Consider the following 7333-nt stretch of genomic DNA (forward strand, 5'->3'; position numbering starts at 1 on the left):
ACGTGAGCCTGGCTGACGACGTGACCGCTGCGCCCGCTCGCCTGCCACCGCTATTACTGCCGGCCCACTTTCGGTCGCTTTGACCGACGCGCCAGGCTGGCGCTGTTGGGTCGCATCGAGTCGCGGCACAGGCTCCGCAGCCGAAGAGGCGCAATGGTGGCACAAGTGGCGGTGCGGTTGCTTGCATGCAGCAACTGGCGCGCCGGTTGCTCGACGCGTGGGCCTGGGTTCCCAAGCTGGCGTGTCAGAAGTCGGAGAAGCGCGTCCATCTGGCGCGGTTGCATGCCGCCTGCATGGCTACCCGCCCCTTCTGCCCGTTGGTCTGGGCGAAAATGGGGGGTCGCTTGTAACCGCTGGACGGTCGTGCGCACCACGCGCGGCGGTTTGGCTTCTTCTGCCCTGAGCCGGCTTGCATGACATGCGGGGCCCAGCCCCCGAGTCGCAAGGGAGGGCCTTGGAGCGTGTTGGAGAAGACTCAGCCCGCGGCGCCTGGGGGCGCACGTAGGGAGAGTTGCCTTTAAAAGGAGGGAGACTCCTTTAGGAAGGCAACCATGTCTTCTTCCTCCCTTAAGCGTCGTGTCTTCCCATCTTCCAAGCCCCCGGATGGGGGGTATCCGCCGCCTTTCCGCCTCCTCGTTGGAGGAACGCAACTCCATGGGAGCTGGTACCTCTCAGCCATCGTTCGACTTCAAGGATTTTCATCATGCTGCCCGGCTGCTCCCCTCCGCCGGCGGTCACCTGAGATGGCGACCTCCGGCTTGATGGTGGGGGAAAGCGAGCCGGGCTGCGGCCTCTTCCCCTCCCTCAGCCTCAAGGATTTTCATCACCAGGGCTGGGGAGGGGAGTGCGCCGAGTTGAGGTCGGCCCCCGCGTGGGCGGCGGCCCGCTCCTTCACTCAGTGATCGGAGGGAAAGGCGGCCGTCGTCCGTGGCGCTGGCAGCTGCAGCGTGCCTGGCTTTCAGGCGCGAGTGGCTTCGGAGCCGCTCGCGGTGCCGGCATCCGCCACGGCAGCTCGAAGAGGTTCTGCTGCCGGCGAGAGAGCCGGGGCCGGCCACGGGCTGACCTCCAACTCTACGGCCTTCTGCCCGTCCTTGCCTTACGAGTTTCGGCATGGGCGGGGGCCTCCTGGCAGCGGCATCTAGCCTGAGGTCGGCGTTGCCGCTGCTTGGTCCCTCGGAGCAGAAGGCGCCGTCGTCGCCGCTGCTGGAGCAGGTGACGGCGCACCATTCGTCGGCCTTCAGTTGCTCCGCAGGCCTTCCCCCTTGGAGGGGGGTTGTTCGTACCCGCGGAGGTGGGAACCGGAGTTCCGTTGGTAATGGCATCTCGAATGCCAGTGTTTTTTGTTCATTGCGGCTGTCGGGGCCTGAACATGTATGTAATTTCGGCACGGAGCCGTGTTTTTTCCTCATTTTCGAGCACTAAGTCTCGCCTGTTGATTATCTGAACCGCTTTACCAAACATGAGTCGCCCCGTGTCAAGGTGACGGGTGAGGTATCCGTATCCCGGAGGCGTAGGAATCCCTCGGCCCGTTCGGCCTTGTTGTCTGGGGCTCCTCTAGCTTAGTTAAAGAGACCCCTCGGCCGCCCTTCGGTGGACCGAGGCCAGGGGTAGCGATATCAGTATGAACAGAGGCGGAGTTGGCTCGAGAATGGGAACCTGGTTGGCCGGAGCCTAGCCGTGTTGTCCGTCAGCGGAGCCGACTCCAAAGTCGATCAGTCGAGGCCTCGGGTCGGGCTGGCGCCCTTGGAAGCCGGTTGACCGAGGCCCCAGGGGTAACCGGTTGAGCCGCCTGCTCGGGCCGGATTCCCGGAGGAGTCCCTGGACCGCGTCGCCGCCCGAGGCTGGGTCGGACTTTGCTGAAGACGTCGTCGATGCCGAGGGTGCTACGGCTCCCTTCAGCGTGAAGACCCGAGCCTGCAGGATCGGATCATCTTGTAGCGTGTGCTTTCTGCGGCCGCCGAGGCCAGAAAAACACACCCTCGCCGCGCTTGCGAAGCTGCGTCTTTTTTCCTCTTGTTTCGAGCATCTGGACTCTGTCGGTAACAGGGATGTTTGTGTGAGCGAGAGTTGCTTTTCGCGGAAGGGACGAGTGAGGTATCCGTATCCCAGAGGCGTGGGAATCCCTCGGCTCGGTCGGCCTTGCCGCTTACGCGTACTTTCACCCGTCCATGAGGCCCTGTCCCCGACTTAGTCGAGAAAGCTTGAAGGACTGCTTCGGCAGGAGAGCTTCCGAACGTGAAGACTTGTTCGGTCCACGGAGTCGCTTTATCCGAGCGCAAGTTACTTATCGCAGAAGGTGATGAGTGAGGTATCCGTATCCCGGAGGCGTAGGAGTCCCTCGGCTCGGTCAGCCTTGGCTGCTTACGTGTACTCCGTCGTTTCCAGGATCCGCTTTCCGAAGTAGTCAAGAAGCACGAAAGAAATCCTGCTAAAAAGAGATCCTTTTTCGAGGAAAAATTCGACGCAGAGGGGGTCTCCCCCCTTTTAGCCCCCGAGGGAGGGTCGGGCTTTGCCGAGGCTAGGCCGACCCTTCCTTGACGACTAAACTTTGCGTAGGTGCGAGGTATATGAACAACTTGAAAACATCTTAAGGGTAGAAGCGACGTAGCTGTTTGATGTTCCAAGCGTTGCCGTAGATCTCGCCTTGATTGTTGGCCAGCTTGTATGTTCCGGGCTTCAGGACTTTGGCGATGACGAATGGCCCTTCCCAGGGGGGCGTGAGCTTGTGCCTCCCTCGGGCGTCTTGCCGCAGCCGAAGCACCAGGTCGCCCACCTGGAGTTCTCGGGACCGGACCCCTCGGGCGTGGTAGCGTCGCAGGGACTGTTGGTACCGCGCCGAGTGTAGTAAGGCCCTGTCCCGAGCCTCCTCCAGCTGGTCCAGCGATTCCTCTTAGCTAGCTTGGTTGCTTTGTTCGGTGTAGGCCCTCGCCCTCGGGGAGCCGTATTCCAGGTCAATGGGCAAGATAGCTTCAGCCCCGTAGACCAGGAAAAACGGCGTGAAGCCCGTGGCACGACTCGGCGTCGTCCTTAGGCTCCAGACCACCGAGGGGAGTTCCTTCATCCATCGCTTGCCGAACTTGTTGAGGTCGTTGTAGATCCGAGGCTTGAGCCCTTGTAGAATCATGCCGTTGGCACGCTCTACTTGCCCATTCGACATGGGATGAGCCACGGCGGCCCAGTCCACCCGGATATGGTGATCCTCGCAAAAATCCAAGAATTTTTTGCCGGTGAACTGGGTGCCGTTGTCGGTGATGATGGAGTTCGGGACCCCGAAGCGATGGATGATGTTGGTGAAGAACGCCACCGCCTGCTCGGACCTGATGCTGTTCAGAGGTCGGACCTCGATCCACTTGGAGAATTTGTCGATGGCGACCAGCAGGTGCGTGTAGCCCCCGGGCGCCTTCTGCAAGGGACCGACGAGGTCCAGACCCCATACAGCGAAGGGCCAGGTGATGGATATTGTCTGCAGAGCCTGAGCGGGCAGGTGTGTCCGTTTCGCATAGAATTGGCACCCTTCGCAGGTGCGGACAATTCTAGTGGCGTCAGCCACCGCCGTTGGCCAGTAGAAGCCTTGCCGGAAAGCATTTCCGACAAGGGCTCGGGGCGCTGCGTGGTGGCCGCAAGCCCCCGAGTGTATTTCTTGCAGCAGTTTCCGACCTTCGGCGATGGAGATGCATCGCTGGAGGATGCCCGAGGGGCTGCGATGGTAGAGCTCCTCTTCGTCGCCCAGCAAGGCGAATGACTTGGCGCGTCGCGCTACCCGCCGAGCCTCGACTTGGTCGAGGGGTAGCTCTCCTCGACGGAGATATTGCAGGTACGGGGCCTGCCAATCTTGATCTGGCGTGGCCCCGCTCTGCCCTTCCTCGACGTTCAGTGCCTCGCCCTCGGGGGCCGAGGGTACCTCGGGCTGAGCCGAGGGTACCTCGGGCTCGGGCGCGTCGTCGAGCTTGACGGAGGGTTGATGCAGATCCCGGGAGAAGACGTCCGGGGGGACTGTCGTTCGCCCCGAGGCTATCTTAGCCAGCTCGTCTGCGGTTTCGTTGTAGCGCCGAGCGATGTGGTTGAGCTCGAGCCCGAAGAACTTGTCTTCCAGGCGCCGAACCTCGTCGCAGTAGGCCTCCATCTTCGGGTCGCGGCAGTGGGAGTTCTTCATGACTTGGTCGATGACGAGCTGCGAATCACCGCGGGCGTCGAGGCGTCTGACCCCTAGCTCGATGGCGATCCGCAATTCGTTGACCAGAGCTTCGTACTCGGCCACATTGTTGGACACCGGGAAATGGAGGCGCAGCACGTAGCGCAAGTGCTTTCCGAGGGGCGAGATGAAGAGCAGGCCCGCGCCGGCCCCCGTCTTCATCAGCGACCCGTCGAAAAACATGGTCCAGAGCTCCGGTTGGATCGGAGTCGTTGGCAGCTGGGTGTCGACCCATTCGGCCACGAAATCCGCCAACACCTGGGACTTGATGGCCTTCCGAGGGGCGAACGAGATCGTTTCGCCCATGATTTCCACCGCCCACTTTGCGATCCTGCCCGAGGCCTCTCGGCACTGGATGATCTCCCCCAGGGGGAAGGATGACACCACAGTTACCGGATGAGACTCGAAGTAGTGTCGCAGCTTCCGCCTTGTCAGGATCACAGCATACAGCAGCTTTTGAACTTGTGGGTAGCGGATCTTAGTCTCGGACAGCACTTCGCTGACGAAGTAGACCGGCCTCTGAACGGGCAATGCATGCCCTTCCTCTTGCCTTTCGACCACAATCACGGCGCTAACCACCTGAGTGGTCGCGGCGACGTAGACTAAGAGGGCTTCTCCGTCCGCCGGGGGCACCAAGACAGGCGCCTTTGTAAGGAGCGCCTTCAGGTTGCCGAGGGCTTCCTCGGCCTCAGGGGTCCAAGCGAAACACTCGGCCTTCCTTAAGAGGCGGTACAGAGGCAGACCTCTTTCGCCGAGGCGTGAGATGAAGCGGCTCAGGGCCGCGAGGCATCCCATGACCCTCTGTACCCCTTTTAAGTCCTTGATGGGTCCCATGCTGGTGATGGCCGTGATCTTCTCCGGGTTGGCTTCGATGCCTCGCTCGGAGACGATGAACCCTAGGAGCATGCCTCGGGGCACCCCGAAGACACACTTCTCAGGATTAAGCTTGACTCCTTTCGCCTTGAGACACCGGAATGTCACTTCAAGGTCGGAGAGGAGGTCGGAAGCCTTCCTTGTCTTGACTACGATGTCATCGACGTAGGCCTCGACTGTGCGACCGATGTGTTCGCCGAACACATGGTTCATGCACCGCTGGTACGTCGCGCCCGCATTCCTCAAACCGAACGGCATGGTGACATAGCAGTACATGCCGAACGGCGTGATGAAAGAAGTCGCGAGCTGGTCGGACTCTTTCATCCGGATCTGGTGATACCCTGAGTAGGCATCGAGGAAGGACAGGGTTTCGCACCCAGCGGTAGAATCCACGATTTGGTCGATGCGAGGCAGAGGGTAGGGAACCTTCGGACATGCTTTGTTGAGACCAGTGTAGTCTACACACATCCGCCATTTCCCCCCTTTCTTCCTCACAAGCACAGGGTTGGCAAGCCATTCGGGATGGAATACCTCTTTGATGAACCCTGCTGCCATTAGCTTGTGGATCTCTTCGCCAATCACTCTGCGCTTCTCCTCGTCGAATCGGCGCAGAGGCTGCCTGACGGGTCGGGCTCCGGCCCGAATATCCAGCGAGTGCTCGGCGACATCCCTCGGTATGCCGGGCATGTCCGAGGGACTCCACGCAAAGACGTCGGCGTTTGCGCGGAGAAAGTCGACGAGCACTGCTTCCTATTTGGGGTCGAGCCCGGAACCGATCCGGACCTGCTTGGTGGCGTCGCCACTGGGGTCGAGAGGGACGGCCTTGACCGTCTCCGCTGGCTCGAAGTTGCCGGCATGGCGCTTCATGTCTGGCACCTTCTTGGAGAGGTTCTCCAGGTCGGCGATGAGGGCTTCGGACTCGGCGAGGGCCTCGGCGTACTCCACGCACTCCACGTCGCATTCGAACGCGTGTTTGTACGTGGGGCCGACGGTGATGACCCCGTTGGGGCCCGACATCTTGAGCTTCAGGTAGGTGTAGTTGGGGACGGCCATGAACTTCGCGTAGCATGGCCTCCCTAGCACGGCGTGGTAGGTTCCTCGGAACCCGACCACTTCGAACGTCAGGGTCTCCCTTCGGAAGTTGGAGGGTGTCCCGAAGCAGACGGGGAGGTCGAGTCGCCCGAGGGGCTGGACGCGCTTCCCAGGGATGATCCCGTGGAAGGGCGCAGCGCCTGCTCGGACGGAGGACAGATCGACGCGCAGGAGCTTGAGGGTCTCGGCGTAGATGATGTTGAGGCAGCTGCCCCCATCCATCAGGACCTTGGTGAGCCTGACATCGCCGACAACGGGGTCGACGACGAGCGAGTATTTCCCCGGGCTCGGCACATGGTCGGGGTGGTCGGCCTGGTCGAAAGTGATGGGCTTGTCGGACCAGTCTAGGTAGACTGGCGCCGCCACCTTCACCGAGCAGACCTCCCGGCGCTCTTGCTTGCGGTGCCGAGCTCCATAGATCATGAAGCAGTCGCGGACCTCGGGGAACTCTCCTGCTAGGTGATCTTCGTTCTTGTCGTCGTCGCGGGCCCTGCCACCCTCGGCGGGTGGCCCGGCCCTGTGGAAGTGACGCCGAAGCATAACGCACTCCTCGAGGGTGTGCTTGACGGGCCCCTGATGGTAGGGGCACGGCTCCTTGAGCATCTTGTCGAAGAGGTTTGCACCTCCGGGGGGCTTCCGAGGGTTCTTATACTCGGCGGCGGCGACAAGGTCCGCGTCGGTGGCGTCGCGTTTCGATTGCGACTTCTTCTTGCCCTTCTTCTTGGCGCCGCGCGGAGCAGACGCCTCGGGAGCTCCTTCCGATGGGCGGCCCTGGGGCTGCTTGTCCTTTCGGAAGATAGCCTCGACCGCCTCCTAGCCAGAGGCGAACTTGGTGGCGATGTCCATCAGCTCGCTCGCCCTGGTGGGGGTTTTGCGACCCAGCTTGCTCACCAGGTCGCGGCAAGTGGTGCCGGCGAGGAACGCGCCGATGACATCCGAGTCGGTGATGTTGGGAAGCTCGGTGCGCTGCTTCGAGAATCGCCGGATGTAGTCCCGGAGCGACTCCCCCGGCTGTTGCCGGCAGCTTTGAAGGTCCCAGGAATTCCCGGGGCGCACGTATGAGCCCTGGAAATTGCCAGCGAAGGCTTGGACCAAGTCGTCCCAGTTGGAGATCTGCCCCGGAGGCAGGTGCTCCAACCAGGCGCGAGCAGTGTCGGAGAGGAACAGGGGGAGGTT

This window comes from Zea mays, chromosome 8, assembly GCF_902167145.1.
Source record: "Zea mays cultivar B73 chromosome 8, Zm-B73-REFERENCE-NAM-5.0, whole genome shotgun sequence".
NCBI classification, from domain to species: domain Eukaryota; kingdom Viridiplantae; phylum Streptophyta; class Magnoliopsida; order Poales; family Poaceae; genus Zea; species Zea mays.